Genomic DNA, 25,120 nt, shown 5'->3' on the forward strand with positions numbered 1-25,120 from the left:
CTTCCACTATCTCTATAAATCACAATTAAAATAAATTATTTGATTTTTGTGTGTTTTTAACATAGTGTAAGCTGATGAACTTTCTCTGCAAGAAGTTGTCATAATTTATGTTATCAGTACATTACATTCACTGCCCTGGAAAATGAAATAAAATCCTACATCATGCACTGTCTCTGCAGTACGGTGTACATTTTTAGGACATCCTCAGGTCTCAGACAAAAAAATGTCAGATCTCAGGTCTCAGACTAAAAGTCGTCAGGTGTCAGGTCTCAGAAATTCAGGTGTCAGGTCTCAGAACACAAGCTATCAGACAGAGAGAAGCCTCCTTCAGGTGGCGCTGTTGTCAGGTTTCAGCCAATGACTGTAGCAAACATGGACGACGCGACAGTGTCACTAGTTTCCCGGATATCTGATGAACTTGGGTGTTTACACAAAAGCTGAATTCTTTACAAAGGACTTGTTACTAAGAATTAGAGAATTGCAAATTTTCTATTTTTATTGCAAGAAGTCAGATCAAACGATTCTAAGTACAAAATATTGTAACTGTTTTAAATTAAAACAGCTTGCACAGTTTACTCTATAATAAATGTTTTTTTGTTGTTCTTAAAAAGAATTATACTTCTTTATTGAACATTACCGTAACAATTCACACACAATTTCTGGTGATGTCAATAAGAAATATAACTGCATCTTTAAATGTTGCATAGTTATGATGAACCACAGTTTTGGTACAGGTGTTAACTCAAAAGACACGACGTCGTACTCTCATTCACAGCGCTTTATTCGTTCCAGCATTCCACATACGAACAACAACAATACTTTTCGCGGGCAACAGTACTCTCGCGATAAAACAGAAAATAACAAGTTAACAATCTCCCTCTTTCTTTAAAAAAATAAAATAAAAATAAAATAATAGTATAAACACACCGCTGTAAACATTTGTATACATATATGTATATATATATATAAACAAAAAAAAAACATTTCAAAAGTGCTTTGCTTTACTTAAAGCATACTATCATTGCACACAATAAACAATGGTGCATTTTAATGCAAAGACAACTTTGTAAACAAAGGATTACAGTATCCAGAGTCCTTCATCTAGCGCCTTTAGAAGGGTTAACGGTGAAACTCCCTTTTTTGTCAGACAATCAGCAAGTTGGGATTTTGAATCTGACCAACAAACCTGTCTGATTTTCTTGGCTTGTATGAGCTCTTTAATGCTGCTCATTTCTAGCCTCAGTCTCTTCTCTGTAACCTGCTTAGTAGATTTGAGTGCATCAAACAAGGAATGATTGTCAGTCACACAGATCAAAGGAAGAGCGTTCAGACCAGCGTTACCAGTTGTAAGCTCAGAAAAAAGTGTTGCCAGGAAGACAGCACTGTCTATTCCATCTGACATGGCAAGTCTTAAGACAGTGACAGACTGCCAGTGTACTTCTGACCACGCGTCTGATTTTTTTAGACTGCCAGAAGAGAGGAGAAAACTTTCCTCCTTTACCCATAAGAAGGATTAATGCCCCTCCTTGAGTACCGCCATCAGGAAGGTTGCCAAATGAAGCATCACTGAAAACAACCAATGTCAGATCCTCACTGTTACCCAAGTTCTGAAACTTAAGAGTCACTTTCTCTGCCTTAAGTTTACGGATAACTTTGTTCACTTCATGAATAGACTGTACAGTTGCATCTTTGATATTAGATCCAAGGCTACATGTGTCAAACATAACATCAGGCCTCGTTTGTTTGGCAACCCACAAAATCTGTCCTATTTTTGACCTGAGTTGCTCACGTTCTGTTTCACTTAAGGAAGCCTCCCTCTGTACAGCCCGTGCTGCTTGTAACTGAACCGGTTGTAGGTTGTCAATGTAAAGTTGTTGATGTACCTCTATTACATCATTAACTGTACAAATGTCCATACCAACATAAGAAAAGCTGTCATGTTCTTCACGGCCCACAAGGAAGGTAGATTTCAGTACAGGAATGATATGAGTTGCAAAGTGACTTGAACCAGCCCAAAGGAAATCATCACCGTGACATGCAAGCACTCCTGTAACCTCAGATTGTTCATTCTGCCAATAGAACACTGCAGGATCAACCTGTGATATTTTACCACCGGTTTTGAGCATAATGTCTTTGACTTTATTGTACCAATAAAGTGAAGCATCTGCAAGTCCATAAACACACTTTTTCAGTTTCCATAGAACATTGTCCTTGCCAGCTTCAGGTGGGGGACGAAGATAAATGTCTCTTGACAGTTCCATTCCCTGCAAGAAGGCAGATTTAATGTCCATTGAATTGACTCTCCACTTGTTTTGACATATCACAGCTAGTACCAGTCTGAGGGACTCAGACGCATATGTTGGAGAGTCTTTCTGTAGTTCTTTAGTATTTACCTCTTCAAACCCCCGTGCCACAAGTCGAGCCTTTGGAACAACACCATCAGTAGTTTCTTTGAGTGTACAGACCCATCTAGTAGACACACATTTTTGACCCAGGTCTTTCACTTCAGCAAACACACCATTACTTTGCCAGCTCTCAATCTCCTGCTGCTTAGCAGAATCAAAGGAAATATCTTTTGTTATGAGTACATCTGCATCTCTGTTTTCAGCTTCAGTGCAAAGACCATCAACAAGTGACATGTCTACAGCTTTCTTTTCACCTTCACTACCATCATGCTCAAGATATTGCACATTGTACCAGTTTTTGTATTGCCCTCTTGCTTTTCCCGCTCTGCCTAGCACTCTGGCTGTGTGTTGAACACCGTTGTCTCAGTTGGTAAAAGTGATCAGCTGTCCTGATCTTAACTTTACATTTGCAGAGACATGATCAGTGGGTGTAGAGGGCTCATTTGCAGTTTGTGTGACAGACCTGTTTTCTGTAGTGTTTGTGACAGACATGTTTTCTGTAGTGTTAGTTTCTCTGTCAATAGTGATGTGTTCTTCCTCACTAATACTCTGTTCACCATCGGGTGTGTTAGTGTCATCATTTTCAACTGCGTCTTTGTTGTCATCATCAGTAGTACTGTGTGGTATTTGTTTATCTCCAGTCTGTGAATCCACTTTACTCAACCTTGACTGGTGTACTCTTACAAGAGTCCCCCCATGTCTTACAAATACAACAGTTCCATCCTGCCCAATAACTACACCTGGACCCTTCCACTCTGTACAGTCGACTCGTTTGTAGTAAACTTTATCTCCTGCCTCATATTTGTCATCTGTAGGCCTAAGTTGTTTGCGTAGTGCTCTCCTGATCCTTTCTGAACACTCTGCCTCAGTAAATGCTTTCCTGGAAGCATGTAATGCTGATATATGTTCAGCTACTCTTGCACTTACAGTTGTGCCCTCTAAGGCAGGTGGCTTATCCATCAACACAGAAGGAAGGTTGGGGTTTTGGCCAAACACAAGTTGATGTGGACTATAACCATGTACATTAAGCATACTGTTTTTGGCCATAAGGGCCCAGTCTAGCGCAGTGTGCCAGTCACATCCTCGTTCCTTTTTTACCTTCAGGAGGATTTCTGTAAGTGTCATGTTATGTCTCTCCAGTAGTCCGTTGCTCCAGGGACTATACCCCGCCGTTGTTTTTACCTCAATGTTGAAGTTTTCAGCCATGTCCCGAATCTCTGTGTTGTTGAACTCTCCGCCGTTGTCTGTGTAGAGCCGTCTGGGGGCACCGTGAATGCTTATCCAGGTGTGAATGAAGGAGTTGACGATCTCTGGAGCTTTCTTTGTCTTTACAATGCTGCCGGCACTGAAACGTGTGAAGTGGTCGATGATGTGAAGGTACCACACATTGGGCTCCAGCTCATGTAGATCCATCGCTACTGTCTCATTATACTCAGAAGCCAGGGGTAGACCAACAGCAGGTCTCGGCTTGGTTTTGCAATATTTCTGACAAATGTCACAGTCACAAACTATCTCTTGTAGAATAACTGCACATTGTTTATCTGTATTGCCAGAGCTTTGGATGAGCCTCAATAACCTCTCTGCAGATGCATGACCAAACTGCTTATGAAGCTTCACAAGGACTTTCTGTTTCTCTTTTGTAGACATTTCAGCAGTTACCATGAGAACTTCATTTTCATTGCAGCTTTCTGTAGTATTTTCATCTCTAATGTCCACACAATAGTGTCCCGAACTAGTGAGCTCTAGGGGAACAGGCTGCTTGAACATGGCAACACTGTCCTTCTCCATGTCTAGAACAGTCTCTGCTTTCTTGAGAGACGTTTTGCTAAGTAGTAGTGGAATGTCAACAGGAACTACTTCACTTTCAGTGTCACATTTTGTTTGTCCAATTTTGGCTGGAAGTTTCACTTTTCTGCTGGAATACACTACAATACCATCCCCAAAGCAAAATGGTCTGGAGCTGGGGGTTTCTGATTGCAACAACTTGTTTACTTGGCCTTGGCTGAGGTCACACATGTAACTATCTAGCCACTTCTGACCACAAACTGTACGTGTACATGCAGTATCAATAATGGCTGACCCCAGTGCCTCAGTCAGGAAGATTTCAGAGTCTGTCATTGAGGCTTTAGTGTACAAAGTAATGTTACACTCCTCCACTTTCCCATCTTCAGTTAGCTTTACTTGGTCACCATTACAATGAGGACAGTCTTTCACCCAGTGGTAAGTGCTCTGACAAATAGCACATCTTGTTCGCTTGCCAAACTTGTCAAGTGGGTTGGTACCTTGTAGTGGTTGTCGCTGTCCACTCCGCAACGAAGTACCGTTGTTTCGTTTGTATTTGGCACCTCTTTGTTCCGTAAGGAAAACTGCATCTTGGTTCAGTTGAATTCCGCTGAAAACTCTGGTTACTTTCCCTCCGAAAATCCGTTTCAGTGCAGACTTCATAGACGCAAACGTTAAGTCCGTGCACGCTGTCAGTGCAAGCTGTCGACTTTTCTCATCAAGACAAGCTGTATCTAGAAGCTTAAATGCTAGCACAGCGTCAGGCAGCGTCATGTTGTACTTTTTCATCCGGTTATAACGCTGTTCAAAGTCTATAATGTAGTCTGCCATGGACACACTGTGGTTCTTTGCAATGGAGTCAAAACACGAGTAGGCTTCATAAGTGCGGTCTTTCTCTTCTCTCTGAAACACCGCGTCAAGTTTTGCAAGTAGTATTTCCATACCGTCATCTTTGTCCAAATCTTCCGCGGGTATCTCCATGGCCGTTTCTCTGGCTCTTCCCTCGAGCCCCAGCGCCACCGTGAGTGCCTGTTTCTTTTTATCCAGCTCCGTAACTCGTCTCCAGATATTGACTTCATTCTTCCAGCACTCGTATGGCCTGGCTTCATCAAGCTTTGGTGGTACTTTGTAATTGGTAACCATCCTCTGCTACCAATGTTAACTCAAAAGACACGACGTCGTACTCTCATTCACAGCGCTTTATTCGTTCCGCCATTTCACATACGAACAACAACAACACTACTTTTCGCGGGCAACAGTACTCTCGCGATAAAACAGAAAATAACAAGTTAACACAGGGACGGTATAGTGGTATAGTGACCACAAATCAAAATGAGACCCAAACTCAGTTTCAGTCCACTGTTTGGCTTCTTCAGAGGGGAAAGGCCCCAAACCAAAAATTGCAGTCTCTTTGCAAAGCTAATCCCACCTCTTGTTGATAGAAATCAGCTGCAGCAGCACCAGTGGGCAGAAGAACCTCAGGAATTTTTACAGGGTACCCCCTTTAACTTAGCAAAAAAAAAGAAGAAGACCAAACCAGTGTCTTCTAATCACAGATGTTACTTAAGTGCAATCTTTGTCCTGAATGTAGTTCTACATGACACTAAAATCAAGAGGTTTTATCCTGTGCACAGTGCCACGGCCACTCAGCACAGTCACATTTGAAACAACAATAATCTGTTAAAAGTAGGTCTGGGCGATATGACCCAAAATTCATATCTCGATATTTTTTTTAAAGCCATAAAATAAGAACAAAAAGAGAGTTCTTAGTTAAAGCTGTGTCCCAGATGTCACACAGGCACTTTTATTAACATAGAGCATAGATGTACATAAAATTTACTCAAAAATAAATTATGAGCATTTATTAAATAATAATGCTCCATAAATAAAAGAAAACAATGTTGTTTTTGTGCATAACAAAAAGCTCACAATTATGCAGTCAAAATGTAAACTAAAAGACGCTGAGCATAGTAACAAAGACAGATTTCACAGCTGCTCTGTTCCCAACTTCTACTGTGTGACTGACAGCATTGAGTTTGAAATCCTCTTCGTAACCACGTCTCTTAACAGGTGCCATTTATGGTCCTTATACACAGTAGGGTAATATTACGTTGAAGCACAGTACGTATCACTCCGCGAGGCTCCTCGGTAGTCGTAATGCTCTGACAATCCATCAAGCGGTGCAGCTCTGTAGCTTACCAAAGTCGTAATAAAACATTTTTTGACAGATTGCTGAACGCTGTGTACCACATAAAATCGGTTTGCGGCCATCAAGCACAACCAGAATTCATACATAATAGTGATGGGTGGGTCGCGAACGAAATGGCTCTTAGAGCCGGTTCTTTGACGTGGACGACGGGAGCCGGCTCCTTATTGCGAGCCGTGGTTTTTTTTTTTCTTTCTCTCACCCTCTCTCGCACTTTTTCCCGCTTCACTCAGCATGCGAGCCTTGTGCTTTACGCTGGGAAGAGGGGGAAGGGGCGGTAGTTACACTCAGTAGCACAGGAACAGAGAGGGAGGGAGAGAGAGAGAAAGATACGGTGGCCCTGAGAGGCCAAACGGACTGCAACTTCAGAAAACACTTGCAAAAAGAAAAATGCTGCAAAAAGAAAAATGCTGCAAAAAGAAAAACGCTGCAAAAAGAAAAATGCTGCAAAAAGAAAAATGCTGCAAAAAGAAAAAACACTTGCAAAAAGAAAAATGCTGCAAAAAGAAAAACACTTGCAAAAAGAAAAACACTTGCAAAAAGAAAAATGCTGCAAAAAGAAAAATGCTGCAAAAAGAAAAATGCTGCAAAAAGAAAAACGCTGCAAAAAGAAAAATGCTGCAAAAAGAAAAACGCTGCAAAAGCACACACAACACAACGGAAATAGGAAAAAAGACAACGGAAATGTTTCTGGGGAGACAATAACCGGACGGACCAGTTGCACGAACCAAAACATGCTAACAAGTGCACTGGGACTGGGAGACACTTCAACAAAGTGGAAGCAGAGCGGCCAAAGAGTAAACTTTCAAAAGTAAGTTCTGAATATTATGTCACTTATTTATGTGCAAATGTTTAATAATGAGGAACATTAAAACATTACTGGTGGCCACATGCCGGCAAAGTTATGTGACATTAGCGATGTTTGTACTTTCAGCGTTTACTTTGTTTTAAAGTCTTTACTTTATACGCCGTTCGATAGTCGACCTTAATCTTACAGAGAATGTGATGATTTTGTGGATAATTAAAGTCAGTCATATATCCACAAACACAACAAGCTGAAAGTCAGTGATGCTGCTCGGTTTGCAGTCCTGAATATCACGGCACAAGCGGGATTCACTGCACTGTTAATGTTGGCTAAGTTATATTGCTGCCACTGTTCGGTGGTGTTGAGCCAAACGGATTTTAACGTGTGTTTGAACGAGCTGACGGTTCACTCTTTAAGCTGAAAGAAAGATGCTTTAATCACAGCAGTCACACATGTGTCCACTGTACCAGCTGGGAACTCTTCTTGTTTAGCACTCGTAATAACACAAACACTAAATCCTTCTGTTTATAGCAGTGTATATACCTGAGTCTGTCACCTGTGTGTCTGTCCTGCACTCTCTCTCTGTTTCTTTCTCTCTGATTGTGGAATAAAAGTATGAACATGTATTTATAAGTTACACTTGTGTTTGAATCCTGCAGCTTATCACACATTTGATTTCCATGTGTGACGACTGCAAGTGTCCAGAGTGAGGACAGACTGAGGGACCCACTGCTGCACATCATCTGTGAGGCTTTGCACCCCTGATGATCCACCAGGACAAACTCAGCAGTGTGTGAGGAAGAGGAGGAGGAAGAGCCAGCAGCAGCTGACAGATGGAGAGAATAGACAGACTGTTCCCTGTTTGTGAAGGACTGCTAGGAAAGTTTAACATAACTAATTGTCTGTCCTGAATCAGTCTTATTAGGTAATGTTCAAATAATTTGATCATCCCAGTGTTTTCAGTGTGGGAGAAAGTACTCAGGGCCTTCAAGTTACACACTATGAAAGGCAGCAACAAGTTTAATGTTCAGAAACCTAAAGTATGTATCAGCAGCAGAATGGAGCTAAAAATAATTGTTTGTTTCAGTTCTATGAAGCTTTGAGTATTTTGGATTAGTAGTACTGCTGTGTTTGTTGCATCATATCGCTGTAATTGTTTATATGCTTTATATATTCTGAGGTAAGTTGATCTATAGTGTTACATCATATTCTATAAGGATGTTATGTGTTTGTATACTTTCTGCCCAGTTTGACCCATTTAACAGAAGTCAGCCTGTTTAAGGCTCTGATATCTATTCTGTATGACTTAAAGCAGTTATGACATGGTCTGATTTTCTCACCCAATAAAGGAATATTTAATATATCAGTCTACTCTTCATTCTATCAGAAACAGTTATCACAGCTCGTACATTTGCTTCTTCCACACATATGCAAGCATTGAGCCAAATTTAGTAATGCCAACATATTAAAAGAACAATATTTGTCTCTTATATATAATACATCTATATATACACTGTCACAGATACTTGCCTTTAAGTGAAGATTTAAGGTGATAGGAAATATAAATGAATGCAACTTGAATCTTTACTGAAGCTCAGTGTTTGACACAGAGTTCACTCACATGTGCTGTACCAGTGTACCTGCACATGTGATGTGACAATAGAAGTGATTTGATTTGAGAGCTCAAACTCACTGCTGTAATAACTTATAATGATTAATATAATAACTATAATATTGGCCATCTCATATTTACACTGACTTTAGTTTCCCTGAATTTTAAGGACGTGGCGGTGTAGACTTCGTGGCCCAACATATCCCAGAATGCATAGCGCGGCGGTGGGTGTGGATAATTTTGCCAAAAAAAAACGGCGGATGAGGGGCTCCTGAAGAGTAAATTTTAAGTAAGTACTGAATATCATGTCACTTATTTATGTGCAAATGTTTAATAACGAAGAACATTAAAACATTACTGTTGGCCACATGTCGGCGAAGTTATGTGATATAAGTGACGTTTGTACTAACTTGGTTTTACAGCCTTTACTTTAAAATATACGCCGTTCAATAGCTGACCTTAATCTTACAGAGAATGATCAAAGCTCATGTAGAAACAAACAAACAAATGAACAAAAGATTTTCTCCTTCATTTCTGTCAAACAAAGCTGTATGAAACGTTTCCAGGTGTTAGTATCATGGTTGCTAGGCAACCTGGGCAGCGCAACGGAGGCTAGACCGTCCCATTTCACATGCCTCGCACTTCCGGCCTTAGCGGTCTTTAAGTACGCGGCCCTTGAGGATCGTTGAGGCTGCGTACTTTAAGGCTGCAGACCCTGAATTGGGATACAGCCATAGTGTACCGGAACTGTTTGTATGTTATTTCTCCAGGCCCATAGGGGGCGCAGGTTTGCACAGTTTGCTATGTTGAGCCAGTTAGTCACTAGAAGAAGTGTGATAGGAAGTGTTTGCTCATGAGTGAAGCAAGACATGCGCTGTGTCCCATTTCAGGGTCTGCACGCTTGAAGTACGCATTTCAAGTGCGGTTATGTCACCGCCACGCGACGACGGCTGTCCCAATTCGAAGTGTACTTCAAATGCATACTCCAAATGCGCCGTCGATTTCCCCAAATATCAAGCGTGGTCCGGTGCACGCTTCGTGGTCCCATATATCCCACACTTCATAGCGCGGCGGTGGGTGTGGATAATTTTGCCGCAAAATACGGCAGAAGGGAGCTGCCGAAAAGTGAACTGTCAAAAGTAAGTACTGAATATGACGTCACTTATTCATGTGCGAATGTTTAATAATGAAGAACATTAAAACATTGCTGTTGGCCACATGTCGGCAAAGTTATGTGACACTAGTGATGTTTGTACTTTCAGCATTAACTTGGTTTTAAAGCCTCTACTTCTAAATATATATATAGTCGACCTTAATCTTACAGAGAATCTGATGATTTTATGGATAATTAAAGTCAGACATATATCCACAACACAACAAGCTGAAAGTCAGTGATATATATATATATATATATATATATATATATATATATATATATCATAATAATCTGACAATACTATAATATTGGCCATATTATATTTACATTACCATAGTGAGATGACTTTAGTCTCATGAACAACATTAACTAATTATTATTTACTAGCTAATCTTAAATGACTGTTCAGTACAGAAATGAAGCCCTTGAATCATGTTTTACAGTCCTGTGGTCTCAGCCTCAGATACTCAACTAATCAAAGTGATGTCATGACAAAAATGATTGACCAACAAAACAATTTTCTCCTTCATTTTTGTCAAACAAAGCTGTATGTAACGTGTCTCCCGGTTAGTATCATGGTTGCTAGGCAACCTGAACAGCGCAACGAAGCATATACCGTCCCATTTCACAAGCCTCTCACTTCCGCACTTCTCGTACTTATAGTACGCACCGTACGTAGTACGCGTAGTGCACGTACTTCAAGCGTGCAGACCCTGAATTGGGACACAGCAATGGTGTGTTTCTTCCGATCCAAAGCCATCCACTCCGTTAAATCCCTTTGAGTGGCAATATGAGTAAGTTTCTTAATTGTGTTTACCTTTAAGACAGGGTATATGACATTATTGAAGTGATTTGGAAACATTTGATGTGTTTTATATGTCCACTTAAGTTCAACCCAAGCTAATGTTTATGTGACATTTCTGTATTCTGTATCATTTCAGTTTCACACTTTTTTGCATTAAATCCTGTCCAAATACAACACGTGCCTGTTCCTTGGAGGAAGTGATGCAAGAGAGAGTTTAGCTGGCTGTGAATCTCAATATAGGACACATTGGGTGCAACAGTACATATAGTAATCATCCACAACTATTTTCAGTTGCAGATGATAAAGGATTCAGAAAGTTTATTCATGCAGGTCCATATGACAGAGAATATGCATCTTCTTTTTGTTTTCATATTATAATTTATATTTAATTGTGTTGTGGTTTGCAGTGTTTTGTGTTGTTTCACTTTAAATTTGTAAAAGGAAAAAGCTGAACATTTAAATAGTTAAAAGTTGAAATGTGAATAGTTGATTTTTGTATTATATGATTTATTTATTACATTTTATGTGGAGTGAATAAATAAAAGTATATTTACGGTGGCCCCTACAGACAAAGCACATACAAACTTCAAATCACGTACGAACTCTGAAGCACGTACAAACTCCAAAACATGTACAAACTCCAAAACATGTTAAAACACGTAAAAAACTCCAAAACACGTACAAACTCCAAAACACGTAAAAACTCCAAAACACGTAAAGACACGTACAAACTCCAAAACACGTAAAAACTCAGAAGCACAGAAGTGTGTGGTAATAACGTGTAAATGAAAATTTTTTTTTTAATTATTTGACTATATATGAATGCTTGTGTATAAATACATAAACAATACACATATGCTTTCATGCTTTCAATTGTGTAATTTAAGTAATCTAGGTAGCTCTGTTTTGGAAGTTCAGTTCATGCTAGAAATGTGTTTTGGAGTTTGTACTTGTTTTGTTTCTAGGGGCCACCACATATATTTATATATAAACATATATAAATAAAACCACTTTTTTTTTTGTACATTAGTAATTCCTTTTGTGCATAATTTTATATTATTGTTAATAATAAATTAATTAAAGCAACAAAACAACCTGAAGAGCCGGTTCGGAGCCGAAAGAGCCGGCTCTTTTTAGTGAGCCGAACCGAAAGAGCCGGAAATCCTATCACTATTATATGTCCACTTAAGTTCAACCCAAGCTAATGTTTATGTGACATTTCTGTATTCTGTATCATTTCAGTTTCACACTTCTTTGCATTAAATCCTGTCCAAATACAACACGTGCCTGTTCCTTGGAGGAAGTGATGCAAGAGAGAGTTTAGCTGGCTGTGAATCTCAATATAGGACACTGGGTCACATTGGGTGCAACAGTACATATAGTAATCATCCACAACTATTTTCAGTTGCAGATGATAAAGGATTCAGAAAGTTTATTCATGCAGGTCCATATGACAGAGAATATGCATCTTCTTTTTGTTTTCATATTATAATTTATATTTAATTGTGTTGTGGTTTGCAGTGTTTTGTGTTGTTTCACTTTAAATTTGTAAAAGGAAAAAGCTGAACATTTAAATAGTTAAAAGTTGAAATGTGAATAGTTGATTTTTGTATTATATGATTTATTTATTACATTTTATGTGGAGTGAATAAATAAAAGTATATTTACGGTGGCCCCTACAGACAAAGCACATACAAACTTCAAATCACGTACGAACTCTGAAGCACGTACAAACTCCAAAACATGTACAAACTCCAAAACATGTTAAAACACGTAAAAAACTCCAAAACACGTACAAACTCCAAAACACGTAAAAACTCCAAAACACGTAAAGACACGTACAAACTCCAAAACACGTAAAAACTCAGAAGCACAGAAGTGTGTGGTAATAACGTGTAAATGAAAAATTTTTTTTTAATTATTTGACTATATATGAATGCTTGTGTATAAATACATAAACAATACACATATGCTTTCATGCTTTCAATTGTGTAATTTAAGTAATCTAGGTAGCTCTGTTTTGGAAGTTCAGTTCATGCTAGAAATGTGTTTTGGAGTTTGTACTTGTTTTGTTTCTAGGGGCCACCACATATATTTATATATAAACATATATAAATAAAACCACTTTTTTTTTTGTACATTAGTAATTCCTTTTGTGCATAATTTTATATTATTGTTAATAATAAATTAATTAAAGCAACAAAACAACCTGAAGAGCCGGTTCGGAGCCGAAAGAGCCGGCTCTTTTTAGTGAGCCGAACCGAAAGAGCCGGAAATCCTATCACTATTATATGTCCACTTAAGTTCAACCCAAGCTAATGTTTATGTGACATTTCTGTATTCTGTATCATTTCAGTTTCACACTTCTTTGCATTAAATCCTGTCCAAATACAACACGTGCCTGTTCCTTGGAGGAAGTGATGCAAGAGAGAGTTTAGCTGGCTGTGAATCTCAATATAGGACACTGGGTCACATTGGGTGCAACACTACATATAGTAATCATCCACAACTATTTTCAGTTGCAGATGATAAAGGATTCAGAAAGTTTATTCATGCAGGTCCATATGACAGAGAATGTGCATCTTCTTTTTGTTTTCATATTATAATTTATATTTAATTGTGTTGTGGTTTGCAGTGTTTTGTGTTGTTTCACTTTAAATTTGTAAAAGGAAAAAGCTGAACATTTAAATAGTTAAAAGTTGAAATGTGAATAGTTGATTTTTGTATTATATGATTTATTTATTACATTTTATGTGGAGTGAATAAATAAAAGTATATTTACGGTGGCCCCTACAGACAAAGCACATACAAACTTCAAATCACGTACGAACTCTGAAGCACGTACAAACTCCAAAACATGTACAAACTCCAAAACATGTTAAAACACGTAAAAAACTCCAAAACACGTACAAACTCCAAAACACGTAAAAACTCCAAAACACGTAAAGACACGTACAAACTCCAAAACACGTAAAAACTCAGAAGCACAGAAGTGTGTGGTAATAACGTGTAAATGAAAAATTTTTTTTTAATTATTTGACTATATATGAATGCTTGTGTATAAATACATAAACAATACACATATGCTTTCATGCTTTCAATTGTGTAATTTAAGTAATCTAGGTAGCTCTGTTTTGGAAGTTCAGTTCATGCTAGAAATGTGTTTTGGAGTTTGTACTTGTTTTGTTTCTAGGGGCCACCACATATATTTATATATAAACATATATAAATAAAACCACTTTTTTTTTTGTACATTAGTAATTCCTTTTGTGCATAATTTTATATTATTGTTAATAATAAATTAATTAAAGCAACAAAACAACCTGAAGAGCCGGTTCGGAGCCGAAAGAGCCGGCTCTTTTTAGTGAGCCGAACCGAAAGAGCCGGAAATCCTATCACTATTATATGTCCACTTAAGTTCAACCCAAGCTAATGTTTATGTGACATTTCTGTATTCTGTATCATTTCAGTTTCACACTTCTTTGCATTAAATCCTGTCCAAATACAACACGTGCCTGTTCCTTGGAGGAAGTGATGCAAGAGAGAGTTTAGCTGGCTGTGAATCTCAATATAGGACACTGGGTCACATTGGGTGCAACACTACATATAGTAATCATCCACAACTATTTTCAGTTGCAGATGATAAAGGATTCAGAAAGTTTATTCATGCAGGTCCATATGACAGAGAATGTGCATCTTCTTTTTGTTTTCATATTATAATTTATATTTAATTGTGTTGTGGTTTGCAGTGTTTTGTGTTGTTTCACTTTAAATTTGTAAAAGGAAAAAGCTGAACATTTAAATAGTTAAAAGTTGAAATGTGAATAGTTGATTTTTGTATTATATGATTTATTTATTACATTTTATGTGGAGTGAATAAATAAAAGTATATTTACGGTGGCCCCTACAGACAAAGCACATACAAACTTCAAATCATGTACGAACTCTGAAGCACGTACCAACTCCAAAACATGTTAAAACACGTAAAAACTCCAAAACACGTAAAAACACGTACAAACTCCAAAACACGTAAAAACTCCAAAACATGTAAAGACACGTACAAGCTCCAAAGCACGTACAAACTCCAAAACACATAAAAACTCAGAAGCACAGAAGTGTGTGGTAATAACGTGTAAATGAAATTTTTTTAAAATTATTTGACTATATATGAATGCTTGTGTATAAATACATAAACAATACACATATGCTTTCATGCTTTCAATTGTGTAATTTAAGTGATCTAGGTAGCTCTGTTTTGGAAGTTCAGTTCATGCTAGAAATGTGTTTTGGAGTTTGTACGTGTTTTGTCTCTAGGGGCCACCACATATATTTATATATAAACATATATAAATAAAACCACTTTTTTTTTGTACATTAGTAATTCCTTTTGTGCATAATTTTATATTATTGTTAATAATAAATAAATTAAAGCAACAAAACAACCTGAAGAGCCGGTTCAGAGTCGAAAGAGCCGGCTCTTTTTAGTGAGCCGAACCGAAAGAGCCGGAAATCCCATCACTAATGGCGTTAGCGTGGTTAGCTCGTTAGCGTGGTTAGCTCGTTAGCATGGTTAGCTAGCTAACATGTTGACGGCGTCCAGCCCCACGCACGGGACGATGAACAGTAAGTCGTTAACGGAGATTTGCCGTGTCCATCTTGTCGCTTCCTGCAGGTGAAGCGATGGGGGAGGAGGGGGAGTTGTGTTCAGTGAAGGAGGGGCGAGGCCGAGTAACGTTGCGTAAAGACAAAAGTGAACGAAAGAGAGGCAAACTTGCGGCTCCACAAGTATAGTTATAATGTAACATAGACTATATCGATATAGAGGATATTGTCACATCTTATATCTGAATATAGATATAAGATGTTATATATGTTATATATAAAAATATATCGATATATTTTAAAAACTCGATATATCGCCCAGCTCTAGTTAAAAGCTACATAAATTATAACCCACTAAGTTTTAGCAAATTATTTAGGTAGATTTAGTGAGTTACCATGATGACTATTTTAAGTATGATTATAAGTAAAACTAAAAGTGCAAGTGCACCAATTGCGGAAGTCATCCAAGAAATTACATCTAACCATCTTCTGATTGTAGGAATCAGGCCTGAATTAGCTCTGTGGGGATTGGGAAACATACGCTGAATAATTGCTGAAAAATGATCGAACAATGAGGTAAATGGTGCTCCACAAATATTAAGGATGTGCCTGGTGACAAAAATGACTCCTTGGCCCGCAAGCACAACTGGAGCTGTATTAAGGGAATTAAAACCTGAAAGATTTCTGTGAAGTCTGGAAACAGTAGGGTCTCTGTCCTCTCTTTGAAGAGTTCCTTGGACAATATTTGGTTCATTCTCTTCAGATCTGTCTGAAGATGATCATCTGAAGATGCAGGGAGACCAACATTGAGTAAATCAATGCTGTAACTCTCATTGCTGGGAGACTGGGAAAAAAAACTGTGGTTTTAGGAACCATAGCTGTTTCAGAGGAAGTCATCCAAGAAATTACATCTAACCATCTTCTGATTGTAGGAATCAGGCCTGAATTAGCTCTGTGGGGATTGGGAAACATACGCTGAATAATTGCTGAAAAATGATCGAACAATGAGGTAAATGTTGCTCGACCAATATTAAGGAGGTGCCTGGTGATGAAAGCTTCTCTAAGGCCCACAGGCACATCTGGAACTCTGCAAGAAGAATAGAGATTTGGAGCATTTGTTTGCCTGGGACAACATTTTGTTCATTATCTTCGGGTCCGTTATCTGAAGGTTCAGGAAGAATGGCATTTAATAAATCAGTATTGTAACTCTCGCTGGCTGAAGACTTTTCATCTTCAGAGTTGTTCATATTAACACTGGTTGTAGGAATCTTAGTTGTTTCACTGGACGGTGACTGTTCGTATTCAGTTGTTTACAGACACACTCGGTGAAGGAACCTCAGTTGTTTCACAGGTGGGTGACTTTTCCGTTTCACTAGTGGGTGAGGTAAATGGTGCTCGACCAATATTAAAAATGTGGCTGGTGACAAAAATGACTCCTCGCCCAACTGACTCAACTGGAGCTGTAATAATGGAAGACAGAGCTGAAAGATTTGTTTGAACTCTGGAAAAAAAAGTTTCTTTGTCCTCTCTTTGAAAACTTCCTTGGTCAGCGTTTTGTTCCTTCTCTTCAGATTTGTTCATATCTGAAGGTTTGGGGAGGACACCATTGAATAAATCAGTGCTGTAATTCTCACTGGTGGGAGCCTCTTCATGTTCAAAGTTGTTTATATAAACACTGGTTTTAGGAGCCTCATCTATTTCAGAGGTGGTTGCCTGTTCATTTTCATAGGCGTTTACAGAAATGCTGGTTTTAGGAACCTCAGACTGTTCATCTCTAGAAATAGATATCGGTAAGAAGAACCCATCAGGCTCTAAATAATATCTGTCAAGCTCCTCAAAGCCATCAGTGTCTAAAGAATTTGTATGACTGAAGACTGAGCACCACATATTTGCAGAATATTTTTCTTCTTCTTTTTTTTCAACTTTGTAACTCTTATGGAGAAGCCCAGTTTCCCACATGTTGCAAGTCTCTAGTCGGATGCTGATGTTGGATGTGTGGAGCAGTGTGGCTGTTAACTGCAGATCATGGTCTGAAATGCAGAGAAGAATTTGATTGTAAGGTACACTAGGTTAAGAGTCCCCATGCTACAGAGGCTGCAAAGTTGGAATTTCATATCACCACCACAGCACTTGGTTTAATTGATTTGTCCTGAGGTTTTAATCTTGTTTGATGTTTATTACAAGGTTTGGAGCAGTAGCTTCGAAGTGCAATTTAACACTTCATTATAGAATTATTAAAATTAATTGTTGCATTGTTTCCCAGATATCTGATGAACTTGGGTGTTTACACAAAAGTTGAATTCTTTACAAAAGACCTGTTACAAAGAATTAGAGAATTGCAAATTGTCTCTGTTTATTGCAAGAAATCAGATCAAACAAAATATTGTAACTGTTCTAAATTAAAGCAGCTTTCACAGTTTACTCTATAGTAAATGGCTTTTTGTTATTCTTAAAAAATTATACTTCTTTATTGAACACTACCGTAACAAGTCTCACACAATTTCTGGTGATGTCAATAAGAAATATAACTGCATCTTTAGATGTTCCATAGTTATGATGAACCACATTTTTGGTGCAGTGACCACAAATCAAAATGAGACCCAAACAGTTTCAGTCCACTGTTTGGCTTCTTCAGAGGGGAAAGGCCCCAAACCAAAAATTGCAGTCTCTTTGCAAGTGATCCCACCTCTTGTTGATAGAAATCAGCTGCAGCAGCACCAGTGGGCAGAAGAACCTCAGGAATTTTTACAGGCACCCCCTTTAGTCAGTTCATTTGGTATTCCATTTCCTACAGGACACGAAAGATTGTTTAAAGGGGTTACAACTGCATGAGTTACAATTTACTTACAATTTACTAAATCCCACGTGAAAGGCTCTTTCACATGGGATTTTTTTTCACTGGTTTTGTTTTATTCACCAAAAATAAGATAACATGCCAAAGACCACCCTGTAAAAAAAACTGTAGAAATGTAGAAATCACATGTCCTGACTAGTTAATCTTTGAGTATTTGCTACCTCGCTTTCGACGGTCTCATCAATAAAATATGAATCATAGAAAATACATTATAGATGAAATAATATGATATTAAGAAGAGAATGTATTGTCCCTTGATAATCCTATTTAATCTGATCAGCATTTAGCATTTGACAAGGAAGTTGCTGATGAATGTAAACCTTGAGTTAAAGGACCTCTAGTGGTCAATCCCTGTACAAGTAAATGCTGCATTTGTGTTAATGACCAGTAAGAGCTTTAAAGTTGTTTTTAAAACCAGAGCGACCCATAAAAATAGATCCAAGACTTAAAAATAAACTATAAAATAAACTAATCAGGAAAAAAAAGAAGACTAAAACACTGGCTTCCAATCACCAATATCACTTAAGTGCGCACAGTGCCACGGCCACTCAGCACAGTCACATTTGAAACAACAATAATCTGTTAAAAGCTACATAAATTATAACCCACTAAGTTTTAGCGCTTACCCTGGTATAGAAAAATGAAACAAACACACACCATTATTTATTGATTTATTTATTTTTATTAAGTAATGTTTTTTCAGTTGAAGCCATTTAAAGTCTATTTAATAATGCTGTGTTAGAACAGGCACTTTAAAGCTCTTTGTACTGTAAGGTTAAAACCCCACAGTATTAGAGAGAAAACCCCAGCGATCAAATGATCCCCTATGAGCAAGCACTAAGGCGACGGTGGGAAGGAAAAACTCCCTTTTAATAGGAAGAAACCTCCAGCAGAACCAGACTCAGGGAGGGGCAGCCTTCTGCTGTGACTGGCTGGGGGCATAATTGTGATGTCATTTTATGCTAAGGATACTGAATTTCATGTTTGTTAGAATTAGTGAATTACCATGATGACTATTTTAAGTATGATTATAAGTAAAACTAAAAGTGCAAGTGCACCAATTACTGAAGTCATCCAAGAAATTACATCTAACCATCTTCTGATTGTAGGAATCAGGCCTGAATTTGCTCTGTGGGGAATGGGAAACATACGCTGAATAATTGCTGAAAAATGATTGAACAATAAGGTAAATGGTGCTCCACAAATATTAAGGATGTGCCTGGTGACAAAAATGACTCCTTGGCCCGCAAGCATAACTGGAGCTGTAATAAGGGAATTAAAACCTGAAAGATTTCGGTGAAGTCTGGAAACAGTAGGGTCTCTGTCCTCTCTTTGAAGAGTTCCTTGGACAATATTTGGTTCATTCTCTGAAGATGCAGGGAGACCAACATTGAATAAATCAATGCTGTAACTCTCACTGGTGGGAGAATCTTCATGTCCAAAGTTGTTTATAGAAACAGTGGTTTTAAGAACCTTAGCTGTTTCAGAAGTCTCACTAGTGGGTGTGGTAACTGAGGTAAATGGTGCTCGACCCATATTAAGGATGTGCCTGGTGATGAAATCTTCTCTAAGGCCCACAGGCACATCTGGAACTCTACAAGAGGAATAGAGATTTGGAATATTTGAGGTAAATGGTGCTCGACCAATATTAAGGAGGTGCCTGGTGATGAAATCTTCTCTAAGGCCCACAGGCACATCTGGAACTCTACAAGAGGAATAAAAATTTGGAACATTTGTTTGAACTCCAGAAGAAATAGTTTCTTCTTCCTTTGTTTGAAGACTGCCTGGGACAACATTTTGTTCATTATCTTCGGGTCCGTTATCTGAAGGTTCAGGAAGAATGGCATTTAATAAATCAGTATTGTAACTCTCGCTGGCTGAAGACTTTTCATCTTCAGCGTTGTTCATATTAACACTGGTTGTAGGAATCTTAGTTGTTTCACTGGAGGGTGACTGTTCGTATTCAAAGTTGTTTACAGAAACACTCGGTGAAGGAACCTCAGTTGTTTCACAGGTGGGTGACTTTTCCGTTTCACTAATGGGTGAGGTAAATGGTGCTCGACCAATATTAAAAATGTGCCTGGTGACAAAAATGACTCCTCGCCCAACTGACTCAACTGGAGCTGTAATAATGGAAGACAGAGCTGAAAGATTTGTTTGAACTCTGGAAAAAAAAGTTTCTTTGTCCTCTCTTTGAAAACTTCCTTGGTCAGCGTTTTGTTCCTTCTCTTCAGATTTGTTCATATCTGAAGGTTTGGGGAGGACGCCATTGAATAAATCAGTGCTGTAATTCTCACTGGTGGGAGACTCTTCATTTTCAAAGTTGTTTATACTGGTTTTAGGAGCCTCATCCATTTCAGAGGTGGTTGCCTGTTCATTTTCATAGGTGTTTACAGAAACACTGGTTTTAGGAACCTCAGACTGTTCATCTCTAGAAATAGATATTGGTAAGAAGAACCCATCAGGCTCTAAATAATATCTGTCAAGCTCCTCAAAGCCATCAGTGTCTGAAGAATTTTTATGACTGAAGACGGAGCGCCACATATTTGCAGACGACTATCGATTCAGAGTTAATTTAGTTAAAATGTGTTTTCAACACTAGGTGCAGTAAAGTAGAGTGCCTTACCTTGGGGGTATTTATGAGCTCGAGTTCACAGACTTCAAAGGCACACGTGCCGTGACGTCACAGTACACTTACTCTTTGAAATTCATTCGGTCACAAAACGTCTTGAACCTTCACCTCCCTGTAGTGATGTGACGTTCTGTATCGAGGCTTCGAAGCTTGTGTCGAGTAATGGAGGGGGCGTTTCCGCGATGCGCGTATCGAGGCTTGCTTCATTTATGGGAGGAGCTGAAAATGATGACGTCCGAAGCCTCGCTGCCCGGCTGTACCACGTGACTGGTTCATGAAGTGTTTCGAACTTTGCCGCGAGCTATGACAGCGATACAAACCCCTCAGACTTCATTCAAAAATGTAGGTGTTTGATGGAGAGTTGCAGTTAGTGAGAGTTTGGAGACAGTTTGGAGGTTTAGGAGAGTGAGGAGAGAATATCAGGAGAGAATGGAGCCAGCTAAGAAGAGGAGGATGTCCTCCCCTGTGTGGGAACATTTTGATTTTATTCCTCCCAACAAGGTATGTAAATTTCTACAGAAGATGTATTTTCATAATAGTGATGGTGCAATATAATTTATGTTAAGCTGTCTTTACTTTTGTACAAGGTGAAGTGTTTGCTATGTGCCAGGGAGCTGGGATATAACAACAACACCTCATCCATGCTTAGGCACTACACAGCTTTGCATGAGAATAGGGGAACACCGATTGTGGAGCAAGACCAGGTGAACCATCAAATGCCATGATAATATAGCATGCAGTAATGTAACTAAATGATATAACAATATTATACAGCTGTAATAAGTTACGTGTGTGATCTTTATATTTGTGCTTTGTTTTTATTGTCTTTCCTCAGGAGTACAATCTCAAATAGATGAAGACCTGGTTAGCATGGTGATCGAGGACTCCCAGCCATTTAGCATTGTGAAGGACAAAGGATTTAAAAGATTTGTTAAATCATTCAATCCTAGCTATGTTCTCCCCACTAAAAGGTCATAAAAGCAGTGAAAATTTAGTTTTTACAAAATAAAATGTGAACAGGCAGGACTGAGGCCTCAGTGTGTAGCTGTCCATACCTCAACGTTACAAAAGCACAACCACTGTCCACACCCCAACCTCACCTCACAGTAAATGATCATTTCCATTTTAAGCATTTCCAAATGATCATTTTCCATACTACAATATATACACAAAGTATATATACAAAGTATACTGCCATCAATACAATATAGATGTTTTACACACTCCTTTTGTTGTTGACATTTACAGGCTGTGTGCAAAAGGCCACACTCTTCAAATTCATGCCATCTAATATTTTTACGTCCAGTAGGTGTCCTACTAGAGCAAATGAAGCTTCAAGAAGCTTTGCGCTGGGGTGAACCAATTGGATGAAAAGCTTCAGTGCTTCATGAAGCTTCATCTGCCCATCACTACCTCCCTGAACGTTAGTATTAACCATTAAGCTAACTTTAATATTAACCTGCTGTTGGCGGGGAATGGCAACCCAGACAGGAAAAAACCCGGGGTGCATCCGCCCTTGACGATTACGCCCCCGCTGTCTCACCGTCGATTAACAAACAATACACTCCCCTTTTTTTAATTATTTACTTTTTGTGTTCAAGTTTTACGGCTTGCTCTCACATAGAAAGCTCTGGAAAGCTCTGTTAACGTGGAGTGAAATTATACTGGTCGGAGGTATTAAAGGTAACTTCTTTGTGTTTTTATTCAGAAATGTAAGATTGTGGAAGCCGAGTTAGCTTAAAGCACATTGGCTACTAGCATATTAGCTAAATAAATAACGGAGGCTTGTATTTTTGTATATATTTCTATGGTGCTGTAAGCCAGTGTTAATTTACTTGTTTAGCTAAATAAATAACGGAGGACTTAACGGCAGCGACTTTGTCGCTACATCTAGCGAGTTTTCAGACGCCCTTATTGACTTTTTTCCTAAAAAGCGACAAATTTGGTGACTTTTTCTGGTGTTATTGGAGTGTTATTACGACTTTTGACGTGAAAGCACGTATCGCTCTTACAAGCAGCGGGAGCTGCCGTGGGCACCTCGCCCGTGCCAAAGCACTCACACGGTCCTAACGCAGCAGTCGCCCCCAGCTGCTGTCAGAGCAGGAGCTGTTTACACCTACGCGTCCAAACTGCAAATGAATTGTGCATGAGCGAAGCCGCTGCTCCCGCACTGACTATAACGCAGGTCGTGAGAAGTTGTACATTACTTTGTTTAAAATAAATCAATGCACTAAAATACACCATTCCAATCATCTGTTCAACCTGAGCCTGTCACTGGGGAAAGTTCCACAGCTGTGGAAGACCTGTGTGGTACCGGTACCAAAGACCTCCCATCCCAAGGACCTCAGCAGCTTCAGGTAGGTAGCCCTGACATCACATCTGATGAAGACCCTCCAGAGGTTGCTTCTAAGCCATCTGCACCCCCTGGTGAGGTCTTCATTGGATCCGCTGCAGTTTGCTTACCAGCCTGGCATTGGGGTGGAGGATGCCATCATCTACCTCCTGCACCGAGCCCCGACTTACCTGGAGAATCCTGGAAGCACTGTAAGGATCGTGTTCTTTGATTTCTCCAGTGCTTTCAACACCAGCCAGCCACAACTTCTGAGGGACAAGCTGGAGCTATCGGGAGTGGACCACCACATGTCCCAGTGGATACTGGACTACCTCACAGAACGCCCACAGTATGTCAGGACACAGGGCTGTGTCTCTGATACGCTGGTCTGCAGTACGAGGGCCCCACAGGGAACTGTGCTGGCACTGTTCCTCTTCACTCTCTACACTGCAGACTTCTCCATCAACTTCCCACGCTGCCACTTACAGAAGTTCTCTGACGACTGCCATAGCTGGCCTCATCACAGGTGAAGACGACTCAGAGTACAGACAGTAGACTCTGGACTTTGTGGACTGGTGCCAGCAGAACCACCTGCTGATCAATGCCAGGAAAACTAAGGAGTTGGTGGTGGACTTCCGGAGACGCAGATCCATCACACGGACACCTTCTATGACTCTGTGGTGGTATCTGTCATTTTTTACAGTGTCGTATGTTGGAGCAGCAGTTTATCGGCAGCTGAGAGGAAGAGGTTGGATAAACTCATTAGGAAGGCCAGCTCTGTTCTGGGACCCAGTGCAGTTGGTGGGAGACAGAAGGACTCTGGCCAAAATAACATCAGAGTCTCCCACCCCATGCATGTAAATGTTGCTGAACTGCAGAGCTCCTTCAGTGACAGACTGCTACATCCTAGATGCATGAAGGAGCGTTTCCGCAGGTCCTTCCTCCCTGCAGCTGTCAGACTGTACAATCAAAACTGCTCCCAACAAACAGAGTTTTACATCAGCGCTGTAACCTGCACTATTTTATCAACCCATTCACACTATAACCAGGGTTTGCCTCTTATCTGTATTTAATTTTATTTAATTTAATAACGGTACAGTACTCTTTCTTTTGTAACCCTTGTCCTTGATGTAAATATGTAAAAATTGTGTATGTTTCTGTTTTGTGTTTTGTGTACTGTTTGTTTGTATATGTTTCTTTCTTGCTGCTGTTACACCCAAATTTCCCCTTGTGGGACAATTAAAGGATTATTCTATTCTATTCTATTGCTAACTTAGAAATCGGATGTCCTTGCAGAGCCTTACCTTCATCTTCTACATCCAATTTCGACTGAAGCTGTCTGGTGATGCTTGCTATGTCCATTTTTGATTAATGTAGTTTATTAATAACGTTATGGTTAAAAATGTTCTTCTTTTACTCTTACTTTTTGTGGATCACAAGGTTTAAAATTCTTTAAAAGACACACACAGACACGTAAACAAAAAAGTAACTCTATTTGTGCCTATTTCGGGTCAGTTTTGCCGGTCACAAGTCCGGATAAAGGAGGAGGGTTGGAATTGTGACATTAAAAAAAACAATAATTGCTAAAAGAAATTTAATGTGTGGTTTTAAATATATACTAAATGGTTTTAGGGTGTTTTTACTGACTTAATGTCTCTTCCATGATGTTATTTCTCTCTCCTACAGGGTCCTTTATAATTACATGACCAAATATGCAAATTAGGCGATGACGTCATCTAGCGACTTCGTCCTCCAGCTTCACTGTTTATATTATGCTAACATAGCTGTGTCGCTAGCGATCACATAGCACATCATTATATACCAGCTAGCCAAACTGCAGTAACCCCACAAACCTCACTGCTGTTTACTTTCCTGTACGACGTCGGGCACAGGAACCAGCAGAAGGCAGACACCTGACTTCGGGGTGTC

The 25,120-nt window shown here is 39.2% G+C and overlaps 1 long non-coding RNA gene across 1 annotated transcript; it reads left to right on the top strand.

The window, feature by feature from the left end:
* On the top strand, positions 1 to 24,784 carry LOC146512637 (uncharacterized). The gene is made up of 3 exons (XR_014875841.1): positions 1 to 734; positions 5,486 to 7,204; positions 7,858 to 24,784. It is a non-coding gene; the product is annotated as an uncharacterized LOC146512637 (long non-coding RNA).
* The last annotated feature ends 336 nt before the right edge of the window (positions 24,785 to 25,120 follow it).

This window comes from Neolamprologus multifasciatus, chromosome 8 (genome assembly GCF_963576455.1).
Source record: "Neolamprologus multifasciatus chromosome 8, fNeoMul1.2, whole genome shotgun sequence".
Lineage (NCBI taxonomy): Eukaryota > Metazoa > Chordata > Actinopteri > Cichliformes > Cichlidae > Neolamprologus > Neolamprologus multifasciatus.